The sequence below is a fragment of the Microcebus murinus genome, unplaced genomic scaffold (assembly GCF_040939455.1).
Source record: "Microcebus murinus isolate Inina unplaced genomic scaffold, M.murinus_Inina_mat1.0 scaf006_hap2_Mmur4.0, whole genome shotgun sequence".
Lineage (NCBI taxonomy): Eukaryota > Metazoa > Chordata > Mammalia > Primates > Cheirogaleidae > Microcebus > Microcebus murinus.
This window is the reverse complement of record NW_027438952.1, coordinates 35621-58439: the sequence shown is the minus strand read 5'-3', so window position 1 is coordinate 58439 and position 22819 is coordinate 35621. Positions and strand designations below refer to the sequence as shown.

At 63.1% G+C, this 22819-nt stretch overlaps 6 non-coding genes across 6 annotated transcripts; all 6 read left to right on the top strand.

Annotated features, from left to right (window-relative positions):
* The first annotated feature begins 1183 nt into the window (after nucleotides 1-1183).
* Nucleotides 1184-1302, top strand: LOC142866431 (5S ribosomal RNA). Its single transcript, XR_012916412.1, has one exon. It is a non-coding gene; the product is annotated as a 5S ribosomal RNA (ribosomal RNA).
* A 3794-nt stretch (nucleotides 1303-5096) lies between these two features.
* On the top strand, nucleotides 5097-5215 carry LOC142866454 (5S ribosomal RNA). Its single transcript, XR_012916435.1, has one exon. It is a non-coding gene; the product is annotated as a 5S ribosomal RNA (ribosomal RNA).
* Nucleotides 5216-9001: 3786 nt separating this feature from the next.
* Nucleotides 9002-9120, top strand: LOC142866516 (5S ribosomal RNA). Its single transcript, XR_012916497.1, has one exon. It is a non-coding gene; the product is annotated as a 5S ribosomal RNA (ribosomal RNA).
* A 3790-nt stretch (nucleotides 9121-12910) lies between these two features.
* Nucleotides 12911-13029, top strand: LOC142866443 (5S ribosomal RNA). Its single transcript, XR_012916424.1, has one exon. It is a non-coding gene; the product is annotated as a 5S ribosomal RNA (ribosomal RNA).
* A 3798-nt stretch (nucleotides 13030-16827) lies between these two features.
* On the top strand, nucleotides 16828-16946 carry LOC142866432 (5S ribosomal RNA). Its single transcript, XR_012916413.1, has one exon. It is a non-coding gene; the product is annotated as a 5S ribosomal RNA (ribosomal RNA).
* Nucleotides 16947-20738: 3792 nt separating this feature from the next.
* On the top strand, nucleotides 20739-20857 carry LOC142866430 (5S ribosomal RNA). Its single transcript, XR_012916411.1, has one exon. It is a non-coding gene; the product is annotated as a 5S ribosomal RNA (ribosomal RNA).
* Nucleotides 20858-22819: the final 1962 nt, after the last annotated feature.

The following is a 22819-nucleotide window of genomic DNA, read 5'->3' as shown; positions in this document are numbered from 1 at the left end:
CAGCCAGTCGTGGGCTGAGGACACCTGGGGCGTTGGGAACTCCCTGGCTTCTCCTTGGTTTAACATCTAGAGCTGCTTGTGAATCGCGCCGCCACACACACCCGAGCGCAGGTGTCTTCCGCACAGACTGCGGGCCTCGCTCTTCTGAATGCCGCTGGCTCGCCACCCACCCACGGGTGAACCTGGTCAGGGTGCTTTCTCTCAGGGGCAGACTCTTTTCCGGGCGGGCTACCGGTGTCTCTGCTCGTTTCTTTCTTCCATTTCGGGAAAGTCTTCCTTGCTGGGTGTGGAAATCTCCTATGCCTTCCCTCGCCTATTCTGTCAGCTTTAAAATTCTCTTTCAGTTGCCACCCTCACAGATGGATTAGGAAACTCTTTCCGGTGCACTCATTAGTGAAATGACCTCCAGGAAGCTGGAATCCAATATCTAATGGCCGATTTTTAGCGAGTCCACACGCCAGGGTGGTCGGGGTCCAATGCAGCCCCGGCCAGGCCCAGGCCCCTTGGACTGGGCCACAGGAGGACACGGAGGAGGGTCCCGGCCCCCACGAAGCGGTGCCGGCAGTTCTCCACGGGCTTGGGCGTTTTCCAGAGGTAGGAGATGGAGGGGACTGATTTCTTCAGCGCCCCCCAAACCACGCCACCCCACCCCACCCATGGGACACATCCCCAGAGAGAGACGCCCCATACACTGGCTGTGCCCCAGCCCTGGCCCGGGGGAATAGGCGGCAGCCCACCCACAGGGCGAGGGGGGGGCACAGCTGAAAGGGGTTGTGGGGGAGGGCGGCCCCTGGCTGGGGTCAAAGGGCGAGCGTCCCGCGCGTGCGCAGTCAGCGGCAGCGACGCGCTGGGGGTGGGCAGCGGGTAGGTGAAGGAGGCCGGGCGAGGAGACGAGGGGGGCTGGGAGGGCTCCACCTTGGCGAGTCCAGCCGTGGAGGCGCATCTTGTGTGAGTGTGAGTGAGTGTGAGTGTGTGTGTGTGTGTATAGAGAGACAGCCCCCCACCCCGCCCCGCCCCGCCCCGCCCCGCCCATCACCCCCGTCGCTGGGAGCCCGCGGGACCCGGCCGGCGAACTCAACCGGCCCGGCCCGGCCCGGCCCGGCGCGGGGCCTGGGGCGGGAGGCGGCGGCGGGGAAGCCCAGAGAGGCTCGGCTTCTCGAGCGGGGCAGGGGCGCCCTCCGCCGTCTAGGGCCACACCACCCTGAACGCCCCCGATCTCGTCTGGTCTCGGAAGCTAAGCAGGGTCGGGCCTGGTTAGTACTTGGATGGGAGACCGCCTGGGAATACCGGGTGCCACAGGCTGCTGCTTTTTTTTTTTTTTTTTTTCTTGCCTCTTGTTCTGTCCCCTTTCTGGGAGCGAGGCGGCGGCCCGGGGTGGGGGTCACCCCCACCCTCAGCGCCCGCGCGGTGCCTGGCGCCCCAGCCCGCACCGGGGGGCCTCCTCTTGTCCCAAGCCGCGACACCGCGGCCACGCGGCAGCATGCGTGGCATCTGGACTGTCAGGTCTCAGACCAAAGGTCTGCTCTGTGGGAACCGACACGCTGGAGGAAACCTTGAGAGTCTGAGAGGGGAGGGAGTTCCAGAAGAAGGCCAGGATGTCATTTTGAGGGAGTATGTGACCAGAACTCATCCCGTTGCTTTTGGGGTTCTATGGGCTACACGCAGGAATCTTTGGTGGTGGCACCTGATGTTGGGGGATCCGGAGTCACACCCAGACCTGCTCCACAGGCCTCCTTTTACTTTTCTCTTCGGATTCATTATTTTTAAAAAGTGTCTCTTACCTCTAGGATTGCATTTTCTTTTCTCTCTCTTTTCAAGCAGATGATGGGAGTACAAGTATTCAGGTGACATGTGTTGCCCGTGCCGCCCTCCCCCCTGTGTTCTTTTTTTTTTTTTTTTTGAGACAGAGTCTCGTTTTGCTGCCCAGGCTAGAGTGAGTGCCATGGCGTCAGCCTAGCTCACAGCAACCTCAATCTCCGGGCTCAAGCAATCCTGCTGCCTCAGCCTCCCGAGTAGTTGGGACTACAGGCATGCACCACCACGCCCGGCTGTGTTTTTCTATATATATTAGTTGGCCAATTAATTTCTTTCTATTTTTAGTAGAGACGGGGTCTCGCTCTTGCTCAGGCTGGTTTCGAACTCCTGACCTGGAGCAATCCGCCCGCCTCGGCCTCCCAGAGAGCTAGGATTACAGGCGTGAGCCACCGCGCCCGGCCCCCCCTGTGTTCTTATTCATATACCTCTCATGTTGTTCCAGCGTATTGTGGGGGTACCAATGTTAAGGTCGGGTGCCTTGCCCTCTCCAAGCCTCCCCCCTCGGGTCAGAGCTTCAAGTGCGCCCATCCCCCAGTCGGTGCGCACCCACCCCATGCCTAATGGATGTGTATGCCCCTCCCCTCCCCCCACCCGCCCGCCCGACACCCACCCGATGAAGGTGATTCCTCTCTGTCCACTTAGGCGTCCATCCGTTCGTACCAATTTGCTGGTGAGCGCGCTCACGTGGTGCTCGTGTGTCCATTCTTGGGATACCTGGCCTACTGGAACGGGTTCCAGCTCTGGCCAGGAGAACACGAGAGGCGCCCTCTCACCGCTGCTCCTCACAGCCGAATGGCACTCCGTGGTGTCCACGCGCCACATTTTATTGATGCACTCCTGGATGGATGGGCACTCGGGTCGCTTCCACGTCTTTGGGATTGTGAATTGTGCCCTAACTGTAACCCTAACCCTTACCCAGCCCGTCTCCTCTGCCCCTGCCTGACGCACTCCTCCCCGGCCAGGCCCGTCACTGTCCTGGGCCCCCGCCTGACCGGCTCCTCCCCGCCCGGCCGGTCACCGTCCTCTGCCCCTGCCTGACACGCTCCTTCCCGCCCGGCCTCTCACCGTCCTCGGCCCCTGCCTGACCGGCTCCTCCGTCGCCTGGGCCTTCCAAGGGCTTGGTGTGGATGCTGCTTCCAGGAAGCCCTCCAGAAACCCGGCAGCAGGGTGGCCGCAGCAGTCTCCAGCAGCCGTCCCTAAGTCGCGTGAGTGCGGGGGACGTGCCCCCGCTGTGCCGCGGGGGCCCAGCCTGGTGTCTTCCCTGAGGCCCTGCGGCTGCCGGCTGGGCTGCGGCTCCCCGCAAGGGGAGAGCCGCGGAGGTGGGGACCGCCTCCTGATGGGGACGTACACGCAGCTCTCCACGTCGGATTCCGGGGCTCTCTGTCCTGCCCGAAGGCCCAGCTGGCCTGCGGGTCCTTAGAGTGGCAAAAACCTCCGAAAACTGAGACTGAGGGTCCGGTGGGTGTCTGCACTTTTGTGCTGGGCACCCCAGGGAGGCCCGGGGGCTGGCTGGACAACGCGGTCTACTGGGCCGGGGGGGGGGGGGGGGGTTGGAGGAGCAACTGATGCCCTTTGCACTTTGGGTAGCAAGAGTCTGAGGTGTCTCTGAGCCCTGTGCCCTGTGGGGGCGGGGCGGGGGGGAGGAGGAGGAGGAGGAGGAGGAGGAGGTGGGAAGGGCCGGGGCCTGCAGTCCTGTTCCCGGGGTGGCACGGCAAGTGGCTTCTTCCACAGGCTGCTTGGCCTGGGCTCCCTGCACCTGGGCCTTTGGAGGACCGGCCCTGTGCTTGCCAACACTTCCTGCAGGGACCCAGAGCTGGGAGGTGGCATCTCTCAGCCCTGGGTCGGGCAGAGCCCCAGCGGGCCATGCCCACAACCTCTCTCAGCACCGGTCCCCCAGAAGGCTCCTTTGGGACCAGGATTCTCTTGCGGTGACTCTTTAAGGTCTGGCCCCTGGATGGAGGGGCACCAGGAGTAGAGGAGCAGGAAGGGGAAGGGGGTGGCCATGCGAGGGGACACTTTGAGGCCAAGTCCCAGCTTCAGCCTGATCCTCCTGGGAACCCCGCTCTGAGACAAGGAGCCGGGCTTCGCATTCCCACAGCAGCCAGTCGTGGGCTGAGGACACCTGGGGCGTTGGGAACTCCCTGGCTTCTCCTTGGTTTAACATCTAGAGCTGCTTGTGAATCGCGCCGCCACACACACCCGAGCGCAGGTGTCTTCCGCACAGACTGCGGGCCTCGCTCTTCTGAATGCCGCTGGCTCGCCACCCACCCACGGGTGAACCTGGTCAGGGTGCTTTCTCTCAGGGGCAGACTCTTTTCCGGGCGGGCTACCGGTGTCTCTGCTCGTTTCTTTCTTCCATTTCGGGAAAGTCTTCCTTGCTGGGTGTGGAAATCTCCTATGCCTTCCCTCGCCTATTCTGTCAGCTTTAAAATTCTCTTTCAGTTGCCACCCTCACAGATGGATTAGGAAACTCTTTCCGGTGCACTCATTAGTGAAATGACCTCCAGGAAGCTGGAATCCAATATCTAATGGCCGATTTTTAGCGAGTCCACACGCCAGGGTGGTCGGGGTCCAATGCAGCCCCGGCCAGGCCCAGGCCCCTTGGACTGGGCCACAGGAGGACACGGAGGAGGGTCCCGGCCCCCACGAAGCGGTGCCGGCAGTTCTCCACGGGCTTGGGCGTTTTCCAGAGGTAGGAGATGGAGGGGACTGATTTCTTCAGCACCCCCCAAACCACGCCACCCCACCCCACCCATGGGACACATCCCCAGAGAGAGACGCCCCATACACTGGCTGTGCCCCAGCCCTGGCCCGGGGGAATAGGCGGCAGCCCACCCACAGGGCGAGGGGGGGGCACAGCTGAAAGGGGTTGTGGGGGAGGGCGGCCCCTGGCTGGGGTCAAAGGGCGAGCGTCCCGCGCGTGCGCAGTCAGCGGCAGCGACGCGCTGGGGGTGGGCAGCGGGTAGGTGAAGGAGGCCGGGCGAGGAGACGAGGGGGGCTGGGAGGGCTCCACCTTGGCGAGTCCAGCCGTGGAGGCGCATCTTGTGTGAGTGTGAGTGAGTGTGAGTGTGTGTGTGTGTGTATAGAGAGACAGCCCCCCACCCCGCCCCGCCCCGCCCCGCCCCGCCCATCACCCCCGTCGCTGGGAGCCCGCGGGACCCGGCCGGCGAACTCAACCGGCCCGGCCCGGCCCGGCCCGGCGCGGGGCCTGGGGCGGGAGGCGGCGGCGGGGAAGCCCAGAGAGGCTCGGCTTCTCGAGCGGGGCAGGGGCGCCCTCCGCCGTCTAGGGCCACACCACCCTGAACGCGCCCGATCTCGTCTGGTCTCGGAAGCTAAGCAGGGTCGGGCCTGGTTAGTACTTGGATGGGAGACCGCCTGGGAATACCGGGTGCCACAGGCTGCTGCTTTTTTTTTTTTTTTTTTCTTGCCTCTTGTTCTGTCCCCTTTCTGGGAGCGAGGCGGCGGCCCGGGGTGGGGGTCACCCCCACCCTCAGCGCCCGCGCGGTGCCTGGCGCCCCAGCCCGCACCGGGGGGCCTCCTCTTGTCCCAAGCCGCGACACCGCGGCCACGCGGCAGCATGCGTGGCATCTGGACTGTCAGGTCTCAGACCAAAGGTCTGCTCTGTGGGAACCGACACGCTGGAGGAAACCTTGAGAGTCTGAGAGGGGAGGGAGTTCCAGAAGAAGGCCAGGATGTCATTTTGAGGGAGTATGTGACCAGAACTCGTCCCGTTGCTTTTGGGGTTCTATGGGCTACACGCAGGAATCTTTGGTGGTGGCACCTGATGTTGGGGGATCCGGAGTCACACCCAGACCTGCTCCACAGGCCTCCTTTTACTTTTCTCTTCGGATTCATTATTTTTAAAAAGTGTCTCTTACCTCTAGGATTGCATTTTCTTTTCTCTCTCTTTTCAAGCAGATGATGGGAGTACAAGTATTCAGGTGACATGTGTTGCCCGTGCCGCCCTCCCCCCTGTGTTCTTTTTTTTTTTTTTTTTGAGACAGAGTCTCGTTTTGCTGCCCAGGCTAGAGTGAGTGCCATGGCGTCAGCCTAGCTCACAGCAACCTCAATCTCCGGGCTCAAGCAATCCTGCTGCCTCAGCCTCCCGAGTAGTTGGGACTACAGGCATGCACCACCACGCCCGGCTGTGTTTTTCTATATATATTAGTTGGCCAATTAATTTCTTTCTATTTTTAGTAGAGACGGGGTCTCGCTCTTGCTCAGGCTGGTTTCGAACTCCTGACCTGGAGCAATCCGCCCGCCTCGGCCTCCCAGAGAGCTAGGATTACAGGCGTGAGCCACCGCGCCCGGCCCCCCCTGTGTTCTTATTCATATACCTCTCATGTTGTTCCAGCGTATTGTGGGGGTACCAATGTTAAGGTCGGGTGCCTTGCCCTCTCCAAGCCTCCCCCCTCGGGTCAGAGCTTCAAGTGCGCCCATCCCCCAGTCGGTGCGCACCCACCCCATGCCTAATGGATGTGTATGCCCCTCCCCTCATCCCACCCGCCCGCCCGACACCCACCCGATGAAGGTGATTCCTCTCTGTCCACTTAGGCGTCCATCCGTTCGTACCAATTTGCTGGTGAGCGCGCTCACGTGGTGCTCGTGTGTCCATTCTTGGGATACCTGGCCTACTGGAACGGGTTCCAGCTCTGGCCAGGAGAACACGAGAGGCGCCCTCTCACCGCTGCTCCTCACAGCCGAATGGCACTCCGTGGTGTCCACGCGCCACATTTTATTGATGCACTCCTGGATGGATGGGCACTCGGGTCGCTTCCACGTCTTTGGGATTGTGAATTGTGCCCTAACTGTAACCCTAACCCTTACCCAGCCCGTCTCCTCTGCCCCTGCCTGACGCACTCCTCCCCGGCCAGGCCCGTCACTGTCCTGGGCCCCCGCCTGACCGGCTCCTCCCCGCCCGGCCGGTCACCGTCCTCTGCCCCTGCCTGACACGCTCCTTCCCGCCCGGCCTCTCACCGTCCTCGGCCCCTGCCTGACCGGCTCCTCCGTCGCCTGGGCCTTCCAAGGGCTTGGTGTGGATGCTGCTTTCAGGAAGCCCTCCAGAAACCCGGCAGCAGGGTGGCCGCAGCAGTCTCCAGCAGCCGTCCCTAAGTCGCGTGAGTGCGGGGGACGTGCCCCCGCTGTGCCGCGGGGGCCCAGCCTGGTGTCTTCCCTGAGGCCCTGCGGCTGCCGGCTGGGCTGCGGCTCCCCGCAAGGGGAGAGCCGCGGAGGTGGGGACCGCCTCCTGATGGGGACGTACACGCAGCTCTCCACGTCGGATTCCGGGGCTCTCTGTCCTGCCCGAAGGCCCAGCTGGCCTGCGGGTCCTTAGAGTGGCAAAAACCTCCGAAAACTGAGACTGAGGGTCCGGTGGGTGTCTGCACTTTTGTGCTGGGCACCCCAGGGAGGCCCGGGGGCTGGCTGGACAACGCGGTCTGCTCGGCCAGGGGGGGGGGTTGGAGGAGCAACTGATGCCCTTTGCACTTTGGGTAGCAAGAGTCTGAGGTGTCTCTGAGCCCTGTGCCCTGTGGGGGCGGGGCGGGGGGGAGGAGGAGGAGGAGGAGGAGGAGGAGGTGGGAAGGGCCGGGGCCTGCAGTCCTGTTCCCGGGGTGGCACGGCAAGTGGCTTCTTCCACAGGCTGCTTGGCCTGGGCTCCCTGCACCTGGGCCTTTGGAGGACCGGCCCTGTGCTTGCCAACACTTCCTGCAGGGACCCAGAGCTGGGAGGTGGCATCTCTCAGCCCTGGGTCGGGCAGAGCCCCAGCGGGCCATGCCCACAACCTCTCTCAGCACCGGTCCCCCAGAAGGCTCCTTTGGGACCAGGATTCTCTTGCGGTGACTCTTTAAGGTCTGGCCCCTGGATGGAGGGGCACCAGGAGTAGAGGAGCAGGAAGGGGAAGGGGGTGGCCATGCGAGGGGACACTTTGAGGCCAAGTCCCAGCTTCAGCCTGATCCTCCTGGGAACCCCGCTCTGAGACAAGGAGCCGGGCTTCGCATTCCCACAGCAGCCAGTCGTGGGCTGAGGACACCTGGGGCGTTGGGAACTCCCTGGCTTCTCCTTGGTTTAACATCTAGAGCTGCTTGTGAATCGCGCCACCACACACACCCGAGCGCAGGTGTCTTCCGCACAGACTGCGGGCCTCGCTCTTCTGAATGCCGCTGGCTCGCCACCCACCCACGGGTGAACCTGGTCAGGGTGCTTTCTCTCAGGGGCAGACTCTTTTCCGGGCGGGCTACCGGTGTCTCTGTTTGCTCGTTTCTTTCTTCCATTTCGGGAAAGTCTTCCTTGCTGGGTGTGGAAATCTCCTATGCCTTCCCTCGCCTATTCTGTCAGCTTTAAAATTCTCTTTCAGTTGCCACCCTCACAGATGGATTAGGAAACTCTTTCCGGTGCACTCATTAGTGAAATGACCTCCAGGAAGCTGGAATCCAATATCTAATGGCCGATTTTTAGCGAGTCCACACGCCAGGGTGGTCGGGGTCCAATGCAGCCCCGGCCAGGCCCAGGCCCCTTGGACTGGGCCACAGGAGGACACGGAGGAGGGTCCCGGCCCCCACGAAGCGGTGCCGGCAGTTCTCCACGGGCTTGGGCGTTTTCCAGAGGTAGGAGATGGAGGGGACTGATTTCTTCAGCACCCCCCAAACCACGCCACCCCACCCCACCCATGGGACACATCCCCAGAGAGAGACGCCCCATACACTGGCTGTGCCCCAGCCCTGGCCCGGGGGAATAGGCGGCAGCCCACCCACAGGGCGAGGGGGGGGCACAGCTGAAAGGGGTTGTGGGGGAGGGCGGCCCCTGGCTGGGGTCAAAGGGCGAGCGTCCCGCGCGTGCGCAGTCAGCGGCAGCGACGCGCTGGGGGTGGGCAGCGGGTAGGTGAAGGAGGCCGGGCGAGGAGACGAGGGGGGCTGGGAGGGCTCCACCTTGGCGAGTCCAGCCGTGGAGGCGCATCTTGTGTGAGTGTGAGTGAGTGTGAGTGTGTGTGTGTGTGTATAGAGAGACAGCCCCCCACCCCGCCCCGCCCCGCCCCGCCCATCACCCCCGTCGCTGGGAGCCCGCGGGACCCGGCCGGCGAACTCAACCGGCCCGGCCCGGCCCGGCCCGGCGCGGGGCCTGGGGCGGGAGGCGGCGGCGGGGAAGCCCAGAGAGGCTCGGCTTCTCGAGCGGGGCAGGGGCGCCCTCCGCCTTCTAGGGCCACACCACCCTGAACGCGCCCGATCTCGTCTGGTCTCGGAAGCTAAGCAGGGTCGGGCCTGGTTAGTACTTGGATGGGAGACCGCCTGGGAATACCGGGTGCCACAGGCTGCTGCTTTTTTTTTTTTTTTTTCTTGCCTCTTGTTCTGTCCCCTTTCTGGGAGCGAGGCGGCGGCCCGGGGTGGGGGTCACCCCCACCCTCAGCGCCCGCGCGGTGCCTGGCGCCCCAGCCCGCACCGGGGGGCCTCCTCTTGTCCCAAGCCGCGACACCGCGGCCACGCGGCAGCATGCGTGGCATCTGGACTGTCAGGTCTCAGACCAAAGGTCTGCTCTGTGGGAACCGACACGCTGGAGGAAACCTTGAGAGTCTGAGAGGGGAGGGAGTTCCAGAAGAAGGCCAGGATGTCATTTTGAGGGAGTATGTGACCAGAACTCGTCCCGTTGCTTTTGGGGTTCTATGGGCTACACGCAGGAATCTTTGGTGGTGGCACCTGATGTTGGGGGATCCGGAGTCACACCCAGACCTGCTCCACAGGCCTCCTTTTACTTTTCTCTTCGGATTCATTATTTTTAAAAAGTGTCTCTTACCTCTAGGATTGCATTTTCTTTTCTCTCTCTTTTCAAGCAGATGATGGGAGTACAAGTATTCAGGTGACATGTGTTGCCCGTGCCGCCCTCCCCCCTGTGTTCTTTTTTTTTTTTTTTTTTGAGACAGAGTCTCGTTTTGCTGCCCAGGCTAGAGTGAGTGCCATGGCGTCAGCCTAGCTCACAGCAACCTCAATCTCCGGGCTCAAGCAATCCTGCTGCCTCAGCCTCCCGAGTAGTTGGGACTACAGGCATGCACCACCACGCCCGGCTGTGTTTTTCTATATATATTAGTTGGCCAATTAATTTCTTTCTATTTTTAGTAGAGACGGGGTCTCGCTCTTGCTCAGGCTGGTTTCGAACTCCTGACCTGGAGCAATCCGCCCGCCTCGGCCTCCCAGAGAGCTAGGATTACAGGCGTGAGCCACCGCGCCCGGCCCCCCCTGTGTTCTTATTCATATACCTCTCATGTTGTTCCAGCGTATTGTGGGGGTACCAATGTTAAGGTCGGGTGCCTTGCCCTCTCCAAGCCTCCCCCCTCGGGTCAGAGCTTCAAGTGCGCCCATCCCCCAGTCGGTGCGCACCCACCCCATGCCTAATGGATGTGTATGCCCCTCCCCTCCCCCCACCCGCCCGCCCGACACCCACCCGATGAAGGTGATTCCTCTCTGTCCACTTAGGCGTCCATCCGTTCGTACCAATTTGCTGGTGAGCGCGCTCACGTGGTGCTCGTGTGTCCATTCTTGGGATACCTGGCCTACTGGAACGGGTTCCAGCTCTGGCCAGGAGAACACGAGAGGCGCCCTCTCACCGCTGCTCCTCACAGCCGAATGGCACTCCGTGGTGTCCACGCGCCACATTTTATTGATGCACTCCTGGATGGATGGGCACTCGGGTCGCTTCCACGTCTTTGGGATTGTGAATTGTGCCCTAACTGTAACCCTAACCCTTACCCAGCCCGTCTCCTCTGCCCCTGCCTGACGCACTCCTCCCCGGCCAGGCCCGTCACTGTCCTGGGCCCCCGCCTGACCGGCTCCTCCCCGCCCGGCCGGTCACCGTCCTCTGCCCCTGCCTGACACGCTCCTTCCCGCCCGGCCTCTCACCGTCCTCGGCCCCTGCCTGACCGGCTCCTCCGTCGCCTGGGCCTTCCAAGGGCTTGGTGTGGATGCTGCTTCCAGGAAGCCCTCCAGAAACCCGGCAGCAGGGTGGCCGCAGCAGTCTCCAGCAGCCGTCCCTAAGTCGCGTGAGTGCGGGGGACGTGCCCCCGCTGTGCCGCGGGGGCCCAGCCTGGTGTCTTCCCTGAGGCCCTGCGGCTGCCGGCTGGGCTGCGGCTCCCCGCAAGGGGAGAGCCGCGGAGGTGGGGACCGCCTCCTGATGGGGACGTACACGCAGCTCTCCACGTCGGATTCCGGGGCTCTCTGTCCTGCCCGAAGGCCCAGCTGGCCTGCGGGTCCTTAGAGTGGCAAAAACCTCCGAAAACTGAGACTGAGGGTCCGGTGGGTGTCTGCACTTTTGTGCTGGGCACCCCAGGGAGGCCCGGGGGCTGGCTGGACAACGCGGTCTGCTCGGCCGGGGGGGGGGGGGGGGGGGGTTGGAGGAGCAACTGATGCCCTTTGCACTTTGGGTAGCAAGAGTCTGAGGTGTCTCTGAGCCCTGTGCCCTGTGGGGGCGGGGCGGGGGGGAGGAGGAGGAGGAGGAGGAGGAGGAGGAGGTGGGAAGGGCCGGGGCCTGCAGTCCTGTTCCCGGGGTGGCACGGCAAGTGGCTTCTTCCACAGGCTGCTTGGCCTGGGCTCCCTGCACCTGGGCCTTTGGAGGACCGGCCCTGTGCTTGCCAACACTTCCTGCAGGGACCCAGAGCTGGGAGGTGGCATCTCTCAGCCCTGGGTCGGGCAGAGCCCCAGCGGGCCATGCCCACAACCTCTCTCAGCACCGGTCCCCCAGAAGGCTCCTTTGGGACCAGGATTCTCTTGCGGTGACTCTTTAAGGTCTGGCCCCTGGATGGAGGGGCACCAGGAGTAGAGGAGCAGGAAGGGGAAGGGGGTGGCCATGCGAGGGGACACTTTGAGGCCAAGTCCCAGCTTCAGCCTGATCCTCCTGGGAACCCCGCTCTGAGACAAGGAGCCGGGCTTCGCATTCCCACAGCAGCCAGTCGTGGGCTGAGGACACCTGGGGCGTTGGGAACTCCCTGGCTTCTCCTTGGTTTAACATCTAGAGCTGCTTGTGAATCGCGCCGCCACACACACCCGAGCGCAGGTGTCTTCCGCACAGACTGCGGGCCTCGCTCTTCTGAATGCCGCTGGCTCGCCACCCACCCACGGGTGAACCTGGTCAGGGTGCTTTCTCTCAGGGGCAGACTCTTTTCCGGGCGGGCTACCGGTGTCTCTGTTTGCTCGTTTCTTTCTTCCATTTCGGGAAAGTCTTCCTTGCTGGGTGTGGAAATCTCCTATGCCTTCCCTCGCCTATTCTGTCAGCTTTAAAATTCTCTTTCAGTTGCCACCCTCACAGATGGATTAGGAAACTCTTTCCGGTGCACTCATTAGTGAAATGACCTCCAGGAAGCTGGAATCCAATATCTAATGGCCGATTTTTAGCGAGTCCACACGCCAGGGTGGTCGGGGTCCAATGCAGCCCCGGCCAGGCCCAGGCCCCTTGGACTGGGCCACAGGAGGACACGGAGGAGGGTCCCGGCCCCCACGAAGCGGTGCCGGCAGTTCTCCACGGGCTTGGGCGTTTTCCAGAGGTAGGAGATGGAGGGGACTGATTTCTTCAGCACCCCCCAAACCACGCCACCCCACCCCACCCATGGGACACATCCCCAGAGAGAGACGCCCCATACACTGGCTGTGCCCCAGCCCTGGCCCGGGGGAATAGGCGGCAGCCCACCCACAGGGCGAGGGGGGGGCACAGCTGAAAGGGGTTGTGGGGGAGGGCGGCCCCTGGCTGGGGTCAAAGGGCGAGCGTCCCGCGCGTGCGCAGTCAGCGGCAGCGACGCGCTGGGGGTGGGCAGCGGGTAGGTGAAGGAGGCCGGGCGAGGAGACGAGGGGGGCTGGGAGGGCTCCACCTTGGCGAGTCCAGCCGTGGAGGCGCATCTTGTGTGAGTGTGAGTGAGTGTGAGTGTGTGTGTGTGTGTGTATAGAGAGACAGCCCCCCGCCCCGCCCCGCCCCGCCCCGCCCATCACCCCCGTCCCTGGGAGCCCGCGGGACCCGGCCGGCGAACTCAACCGGCCCGGCCCGGCGCGGGGCCTGGGGCGGGAGGCGGCGGCGGGGAAGCCCAGAGAGGCTCGGCTTCTCGAGCGGGGCAGGGGCGCCCTCCGCCGTCTAGGGCCACACCACCCTGAACGCGCCCGATCTCGTCTGGTCTCGGAAGCTAAGCAGGGTCGGGCCTGGTTAGTACTTGGATGGGAGACCGCCTGGGAATACCGGGTGCCACAGGCTGCTGCTTTTTTTTTTTTTTTTTCTTGCCTCTTGTTCTGTCCCCTTTCTGGGAGCGAGGTGGCGGCCCGGGGTGGGGGTCACCCCCACCCTCAGCGCCCGCGCGGTGCCTGGCGCCCCAGCCCGCACCGGGGGGCCTCCTCTTGTCCCAAGCCGCGACACCGCGGCCACGCGGCAGCATGCGTGGCATCTGGACTGTCAGGTCTCAGACCAAAGGTCTGCTCTGTGGGAACCGACACGCTGGAGGAAACCTTGAGAGTCTGAGAGGGGAGGGAGTTCCAGAAGAAGGCCAGGATGTCATTTTGAGGGAGTATGTGACCAGAACTCGTCCCGTTGCTTTTGGGGTTCTATGGGCTACACGCAGGAATCTTTGGTGGTGGCACCTGATGTTGGGGGATCCGGAGTCACACCCAGACCTGCTCCACAGGCCTCCTTTTACTTTTCTCTTCGGATTCATTATTTTTAAAAAGTGTCTCTTACCTCTAGGATTGCATTTTCTTTTCTCTCTCTTTTCAAGCAGATGATGGGAGTACAAGTATTCAGGTGACATGTGTTGCCCGTGCCGCCCTCCCCCCTGTGTTCTTTTTTTTTTTTTTTTTTGAGACAGAGTCTCGTTTTGCTGCCCAGGCTAGAGTGAGTGCCATGGCGTCAGCCTAGCTCACAGCAACCTCAATCTCCGGGCTCAAGCAATCCTGCTGCCTCAGCCTCCCGAGTAGTTGGGACTACAGGCATGCACCACCACGCCCGGCTGTGTTTTTCTATATATATTAGTTGGCCAATTAATTTCTTTCTATTTTTAGTAGAGACGGGGTCTCGCTCTTGCTCAGGCTGGTTTCGAACTCCTGACCTGGAGCAATCCGCCCGCCTCGGCCTCCCAGAGAGCTAGGATTACAGGCGTGAGCCACCGCGCCCGGCCCCCCCTGTGTTCTTATTCATATACCTCTCATGTTGTTCCAGCGTATTGTGGGGGTACCAATGTTAAGGTCGGGTGCCTTGCCCTCTCCAAGCCTCCCCCCTCGGGTCAGAGCTTCAAGTGCGCCCATCCCCCAGTCGGTGCGCACCCACCCCATGCCTAATGGATGTGTATGCCCCTCCCCTCCCCCCACCCGCCCGCCCGACACCCACCCGATGAAGGTGATTCCTCTCTGTCCACTTAGGCGTCCATCCGTTCGTACCAATTTGCTGGTGAGCGCGCTCACGTGGTGCTCGTGTGTCCATTCTTGGGATACCTGGCCTACTGGAACGGGTTCCAGCTCTGGCCAGGAGAACACGAGAGGCGCCCTCTCACCGCTGCTCCTCACAGCCGAATGGCACTCCGTGGTGTCCACGCGCCACATTTTATTGATGCACTCCTGGATGGATGGGCACTCGGGTCGCTTCCACGTCTTTGGGATTGTGAATTGTGCCCTAACTGTAACCCTAACCCTTACCCAGCCCGTCTCCTCTGCCCCTGCCTGACGCACTCCTCCCCGGCCAGGCCCGTCACTGTCCTGGGCCCCCGCCTGACCGGCTCCTCCCCGCCCGGCCGGTCACCGTCCTCTGCCCCTGCCTGACACGCTCCTTCCCGCCCGGCCTCTCACCGTCCTCGGCCCCTGCCTGACCGGCTCCTCCGTCGCCTGGGCCTTCCAAGGGCTTGGTGTGGATGCTGCTTTCAGGAAGCCCTCCAGAAACCCGGCAGCAGGGTGGCCGCAGCAGTCTCCAGCAGCCGTCCCTAAGTCGCGTGAGTGCGGGGGACGTGCCCCCGCTGTGCCGCGGGGGCCCAGCCTGGTGTCTTCCCTGAGGCCCTGCGGCTGCCGGCTGGGCTGCGGCTCCCCGCAAGGGGAGAGCCGCGGAGGTGGGGACCGCCTCCTGATGGGGACGTACACGCAGCTCTCCACGTCGGATTCCGGGGCTCTCTGTCCTGCCCGAAGGCCCAGCTGGCCTGCGGGTCCTTAGAGTGGCAAAAACCTCCGAAAACTGAGACTGAGGGTCCGGTGGGTGTCTGCACTTTTGTGCTGGGCACCCCAGGGAGGCCCGGGGGCTGGCTGGACAACGCGGTCTGCTCGGCCAGGGGGGGGGGTTGGAGGAGCAACTGATGCCCTTTGCACTTTGGGTAGCAAGAGTCTGAGGTGTCTCTGAGCCCTGTGCCCTGTGGGGGCGGGGCGGGGGGGAGGAGGAGGAGGAGGAGGAGGAGGAGGAGGTGGGAAGGGCCGGGGCCTGCAGTCCTGTTCCCGGGGTGGCACGGCAAGTGGCTTCTTCCACAGGCTGCTTGGCCTGGGCTCCCTGCACCTGGGCCTTTGGAGGACCGGCCCTGTGCTTGCCAACACTTCCTGCAGGGACCCAGAGCTGGGAGGTGGCATCTCTCAGCCCTGGGTCGGGCAGAGCCCCAGCGGGCCATGCCCACAACCTCTCTCAGCACCGGTCCCCCAGAAGGCTCCTTTGGGACCAGGATTCTCTTGGGGTGACTCTTTAAGGTCTGGCCCCTGGATGGAGGGGCACCAGGAGTAGAGGAGCAGGAAGGGGAAGGGGGTGGCCATGCGAGGGGACACTTTGAGGCCAAGTCCCAGCTTCAGCCTGATCCTCCTGGGAACCCCGCTCTGAGACAAGGAGCCGGGCTTCGCATTCCCACAGCAGCCAGTCGTGGGCTGAGGACACCTGGGGCGTTGGGAACTCCCTGGCTTCTCCTTGGTTTAACATCTAGAGCTGCTTGTGAATCGCGCCACCACACACACCCGAGCGCAGGTGTCTTCCGCACAGACTGCGGGCCTCGCTCTTCTGAATGCCGCTGGCTCGCCACCCACCCACGGGTGAACCTGGTCAGGGTGCTTTCTCTCAGGGGCAGACTCTTTTCCGGGCGGGCTACCGGTGTCTCTGTTTGCTCGTTTCTTTCTTCCATTTCGGGAAAGTCTTCCTTGCTGGGTGTGGAAATCTCCTATGCCTTCCCTCGCCTATTCTGTCAGCTTTAAAATTCTCTTTCAGTTGCCACCCTCACAGATGGATTAGGAAACTCTTTCCGGTGCACTCATTAGTGAAATGACCTCCAGGAAGCTGGAATCCAATATCTAATGGCCGATTTTTAGCGAGTCCACACGCCAGGGTGGTCGGGGTCCAATGCAGCCCCGGCCAGGCCCAGGCCCCTTGGACTGGGCCACAGGAGGACACGGAGGAGGGTCCCGGCCCCCACGAAGCGGTGCCGGCAGTTCTCCACGGGCTTGGGCGTTTTCCAGAGGTAGGAGATGGAGGGGACTGATTTCTTCAGCACCCCCCAAACCACGCCACCCCACCCCACCCATGGGACACATCCCCAGAGAGAGACGCCCCATACACTGGCTGTGCCCCAGCCCTGGCCCGGGGGAATAGGCGGCAGCCCACCCACAGGGCGAGGGGGGGGCACAGCTGAAAGGGGTTGTGGGGGAGGGCGGCCCCTGGCTGGGGTCAAAGGGCGAGCGTCCCGCGCGTGCGCAGTCAGCGGCAGGCAGCGACGCGCTGGGGGTGGGCAGCGGGTAGGTGAAGGAGGCCGGGCGAGGAGACGAGGGGGGCTGGGAGGGCTCCACCTTGGCGAGTCCAGCCGTGGAGGCGCATCTTGTGTGAGTGTGAGTGAGTGTGAGTGTGTGTGTGTGTGTATAGAGAGACAGCCCCCCACCCCGCCCCGCCCCGCCCCGCCCCGCCCATCACCCCCGTCCCTGGGAGCCCGCGGGACCCGGCCGGCGAACTCAACCGGCCCGGCCCGGCCCGGCCCGGCGCGGGGCCTGGGGCGGGAGGCGGCGGCGGGGAAGCCCAGAGAGGCTCGGCTTCTCGAGCGGGGCAGGGGCGCCCTCCGCCGTCTAGGGCCACACCACCCTGAACGCGCCCGATCTCGTCTGGTCTCGGAAGCTAAGCAGGGTCGGGCCTGGTTAGTACTTGGATGGGAGACCGCCTGGGAATACCGGGTGCCACAGGCTGCTGCTTTTTTTTTTTTTTTTTCTTGCCTCTTGTTCTGTCCCCTTTCTGGGAGCGAGGCGGCGGCCCGGGGTGGGGGTCACCCCCACCCTCAGCGCCCGCGCGGTGCCTGGCGCCCCAGCCCGCACCGGGGGGCCTCCTCTTGTCCCAAGCCGCGACACCGCGGCCACGCGGCAGCATGCGTGGCATCTGGACTGTCAGGTCTCAGACCAAAGGTCTGCTCTGTGGGAACCGACACGCTGGAGGAAACCTTGAGAGTCTGAGAGGGGAGGGAGTTCCAGAAGAAGGCCAGGATGTCATTTTGAGGGAGTATGTGACCAGAACTCGTCCCGTTGCTTTTGGGGTTCTATGGGCTACACGCAGGAATCTTTGGTGGTGGCACCTGATGTTGGGGGATCCGGAGTCACACCCAGACCTGCTCCACAGGCCTCCTTTTACTTTTCTCTTCGGATTCATTATTTTTAAAAAGTGTCTCTTACCTCTAGGATTGCATTTTCTTTTCTCTCTCTTTTCAAGCAGATGATGGGAGTACAAGTATTCAGGTGACATGTGTTGCCCGTGCCGCCCTCCCCCCTGTGTTCTTTTTTTTTTTTTTTTTTTTGAGACAGAGTCTCGTTTTGCTGCCCAGGCTAGAGTGAGTGCCATGGCGTCAGCCTAGCTCACAGCAACCTCAATCTCCGGGCTCAAGCAATCCTGCTGCCTCAGCCTCCCGAGTAGTTGGGACTACAGGCATGCACCACCACGCCCGGCTGTGTTTTTCTATATATATTAGTTGGCCAATTAATTTCTTTCTATTTTTAGTAGAGACGGGGTCTCGCTCTTGCTCAGGCTGGTTTCGAACTCCTGACCTGGAGCAATCCGCCCGCCTCGGCCTCCCAGAGAGCTAGGATTACAGGCGTGAGCCACCGCGCCCGGCCCCCCCTGTGTTCTTATTCATATACCTCTCATGTTGTTCCAGCGTATTGTGGGGGTACCAATGTTAAGGTCGGGTGCCTTGCCCTCTCCAAGCCTCCCCCCTCGGGTCAGATCTTCAAGTGCGCCCATCCCCCAGTCGGTGCGCACCCACCCCATGCCTAATGGATGTGTATGCCCCTCCCCTCCCCCCACCCGCCCGCCCGACACCCACCCGATGAAGGTGATTCCTCTCTGTCCACTTAGGCGTCCATCCGTTCGTACCAATTTGCTGGTGAGCGCGCTCACGTGGTGCTCGTGTGTCCATTCTTGGGATACCTGGCCTACTGGAACGGGTTCCAGCTCTGGCCAGGAGAACACGAGAGGCGCCCTCTCACCGCTGCTCCTCACAGCCGAATGGCACTCCGTGGTGTCCACGCGCCACATTTTATTGATGCACTCCTGGATGGATGGGCACTCGGGTCGCTTCCACGTCTTTGGGATTGTGAATTGTGCCCTAACTGTAACCCTAACCCTTACCCAGCCCGTCTCCTCTGCCCCTGCCTGACGCACTCCTCCCCGGCCAGGCCCGTCACTGTCCTGGGCCCCCGCCTGACCGGCTCCTCCCCGCCCGGCCGGTCACCGTCCTCTGCCCCTGCCTGACACGCTCCTTCCCGCCCGGCCTCTCACCGTCCTCGGCCCCTGCCTGACCGGCTCCTCCGTCGCCTGGGCCTTCCAAGGGCTTGGTGTGGATGCTGCTTCCAGGAAGCCCTCCAGAAACCCGGCAGCAGGGTGGCCGCAGCAGTCTCCAGCAGCCGTCCCTAAGTCGCGTGAGTGCGGGGGACGTGCCCCCGCTGTGCCGCGGGGGCCCAGCCTGGTGTCTTCCCTGAGGCCCTGCGGCTGCCGGCTGGGCTGCGGCTCCCCGCAAGGGGAGAGCCGCGGAGGTGGGGACCGCCTCCTGATGGGGACGTACACGCAGCTCTCCACGTCGGATTCCGGGGCTCTCTGTCCTGCCCGAAGGCCCAGCTGGCCTGCGGGTCCTTAGAGTGGCAAAAACCTCCGAAAACTGAGACTGAGGGTCCGGTGGGTGTCTGCACTTTTGTGCTGGGCACCCCAGGGAGGCCCGGGGGCTGGCTGGACAACGCGGTCTGCTCGGCCAGGGGGGGGGGTTGGAGGAGCAACTGATGCCCTTTGCACTTTGGGTAGCAAGAGTCTGAGGTGTCTCTGAGCCCTGTGCCCTGTGGGGGCGGGGCGGGGGGGAGGAGGAGGAGGAGGAGGAGGAGGAGGAGGAGGAGGTGGGAAGGGCCGGGGCCTGCAGTCCTGTTCCCGGGGTGGCACGGCAAGTGGCTTCTTCCACAGGCTGCTTGGCCTGGGCTCCCTGCACCTGGGCCTTTGGAGGACCGGCCCTGTGCTTGCCAACACTTCCTGCAGGGACCCAGAGCTGGGAGGTGGCATCTCTCAGCCCTGGGTCGGGCAGAGCCCCAGCGGGCCATGCCCACAACCTCTCTCAGCACCGGTCCCCCAGAAGGCTCCTTTGGGACCAGGATTCTCTTGCGGTGACTCTTTAAGGTCTGGCCCCTGGATGGAGGGGCACCAGGAGTAGAGGAGCAGGAAGGGGAAGGGGGTGGCCATGCGAGGGGACACTTTGAGGCCAAGTCCCAGCTTCAGCCTGATCCTCCTGGGAACCCCGCTCTGAGACAAGGAGCCGGGCTTCGCATTCCCACAGCAGCCAGTCGTGGGCTGAGGACACCTGGGGCGTTGGGAACTCCCTGGCTTCTCCTTGGTTTAACATCTAGAGCTGCTTGTGAATCGCGCCGCCACACACACCCGAGCGCAGGTGTCTTCCGCACAGACTGCGGGCCTCGCTCTTCTGAATGCCGCTGGCTCGCCACCCACCCACGGGTGAACCTGGTCAGGGTGCTTTCTCTCAGGGGCAGACTCTTTTCCGGGCGGGCTACCGGTGTCTCTGTTTGCTCGTTTCTTTCTTCCATTTCGGGAAAGTCTTCCTTGCTGGGTGTGGAAATCTCCTATGCCTTCCCTCGCCTATTCTGTCAGCTTTAAAATTCTCTTTCAGTTGCCACCCTCACAGATGGATTAGGAAACTCTTTCCGGTGCACTCATTAGTGAAATGACCTCCAGGAAGCTGGAATCCAATATCTAATGGCCGATTTTTAGCGAGTCCACACGCCAGGGTGGTCGGGGTCCAATGCAGCCCCGGCCAGGCCCAGGCCCCTTGGACTGGGCCACAGGAGGACACGGAGGAGGGTCCCGGCCCCCACGAAGCGGTGCCGGCAGTTCTCCACGGGCTTGGGCGTTTTCCAGAGGTAGGAGATGGAGGGGACTGATTTCTTCAGCACCCCCCAAACCACGCCACCCCACCCCACCCATGGGACACATCCCCAGAGAGAGACGCCCCATACACTGGCTGTGCCCCAGCCCTGGCCCGGGGGAATAGGCGGCAGCCCACCCACAGGGCGAGGGGGGGGCACAGCTGAAAGGGGTTGTGGGGGAGGGCGGCCCCTGGCTGGGGTCAAAGGGCGAGCGTCCCGCGCGTGCGCAGTCAGCGGCAGCGACGCGCTGGGGGTGGGCAGCGGGTAGGTGAAGGAGGCCGGGCGAGGAGACGAGGGGGGCTGGGAGGGCTCCACCTTGGCGAGTCCAGCCGTGGAGGCGCATCTTGTGTGAGTGTGAGTGTGTGTGTGTGTGTATAGAGAGACAGCCCCCCACCCCGCCCCGCCCCGCCCCGCCCCGCCCATCACCCCCGTCCCTGGGAGCCCGCGGGACCCGGCCGGCGAACTCAACCGGCCCGGCCCGGCCCGGCCCGGCGCGGGGCCTGGGGCGGGAGGCGGCGGCGGGGAAGCCCAGAGAGGCTCGGCTTCTCGAGCGGGGCAGGGGCGCCCTCCGCCGTCTAGGGCCACACCACCCTGAACGCCCCCGATCTCGTCTGGTCTCGGAAGCTAAGCAGGGTCGGGCCTGGTTAGTACTTGGATGGGAGACCGCCTGGGAATACCGGGTGCCACAGGCTGCTGCTTTTTTTTTTTTTTTTTTTCTTGCCTCTTGTTCTGTCCCCTTTCTGGGAGCGAGGCGGCGGCCCGGGGTGGGGGTCACCCCCACCCTCAGCGCCCGCGCGGTGCCTGGCGCCCCAGCCCGCACCGGGGGGCCTCCTCTTGTCCCAAGCCGCGACACCGCGGCCACGCGGCAGCATGCGTGGCATCTGGACTGTCAGGTCTCAGACCAAAGGTCTGCTCTGTGGGAACCGACACGCTGGAGGAAACCTTGAGAGTCTGAGAGGGGAGGGAGTTCCAGAAGAAGGCCAGGATGTCATTTTGAGGGAGTATGTGACCAGAACTCGTCCCGTTGCTTTTGGGGTTCTATGGGCTACACGCAGGAATCTTTGGTGGTGGCACCTGATGTTGGGGGATCCGGAGTCACACCCAGACCTGCTCCACAGGCCTCCTTTTACTTTTCTCTTCGGATTCATTATTTTTAAAAAGTGTCTCTTACCTCTAGGATTGCATTTTCTTTTCTCTCTCTTTTCAAGCAGATGATGGGAGTACAAGTATTCAGGTGACATGTGTTGCCCGTGCCGCCCTCCCCCCTGTGTTCTTTTTTTTTTTTTTTTTGAGACAGAGTCTCGTTTTGCTGCCCAGGCTAGAGTGAGTGCCATGGCGTCAGCCTAGCTCACAGCAACCTCAATCTCCGGGCTCAAGCAATCCTGCTGCCTCAGCCTCCCGAGTAGTTGGGACTACAGGCATGCACCACCACGCCCGGCTGTGTTTTTCTATATATATTAGTTGGCCAATTAATTTCTTTCTATTTTTAGTAGAGACGGGGTCTCGCTCTTGCTCAGGCTGGTTTCGAACTCCTGACCTGGAGCAATCCGCCCGCCTCGGCCTCCCAGAGAGCTAGGATTACAGGCGTGAGCCACCGCGCCCGGCCCCCCCTGTGTTCTTATTCATATACCTCTCATGTTGTTCCAGCGTATTGTGGGGGTACCAATGTTAAGGTCGGGTGCCTTGCCCTCTCCAAGCCTCCCCCCTCGGGTCAGAGCTTCAAGTGCGCCCATCCCCCAGTCGGTGCGCACCCACCCCATGCCTAATGGATGTGTATGCCCCTCCCCTCCCCCCACCCGCCCGCCCGACACCCACCCGATGAAGGTGATTCCTCTCTGTCCACTTAGGCGTCCATCCGTTCGTACCAATTTGCTGGTGAGCGCGCTCACGTGGTGCTCGTGTGTCCATTCTTGGGATACCTGGCCTACTGGAACGGGTTCCAGCTCTGGCCAGGAGAACACGAGTGGCGCCCTCTCACCGCTGCTCCTCACAGCCGAATGGCACTCCGTGGTGTCCACGCGCCACATTTTATTGATGCACTCCTGGATGGATGGGCACTCGGGTCGCTTCCACGTCTTTGGGATTGTGAATTGTGCCCTAACTGTAACCCTAACCCTTACCCAGCCCGTCTCCTCTGCCCCTGGCTGACGCACTCCTCCCCGGCCAGGCCCGTCACTGTCCTGGGCCCCCGCCTGACCGGCTCCTCCCCGCCCGGCCGGTCACCGTCCTCTGCCCCTGCCTGACACGCTCCTTCCCGCCCGGCCTCTCACCGTCCTCGGCCCCTGCCTGACCGGCTCCTCCGTCGCCTGGGCCTTCCAAGGGCTTGGTGTGGATGCTGCTTCCAGGAAGCCCTCCAGAAACCCGGCAGCAGGGTGGCCGCAGCAGTCTCCAGCAGCCGTCCCTAAGTCGCGTGAGTGCGGGGGACGTGCCCCCGCTGTGCCGCGGGGGCCCAGCCTGGTGTCTTCCCTGAGGCCCTGCGGCTGCCGGCTGGGCTGCGGCTCCCCGCAAGGGGAGAGCCGCGGAGGTGGGGACCGCCTCCTGATGGGGACGTACACGCAGCTCTCCACGTCGGATTCCGGGGCTCTCTGTCCTGCCCGAAGGCCCAGCTGGCCTGCGGGTCCTTAGAGTGGCAAAAACCTCCGAAAACTGAGACT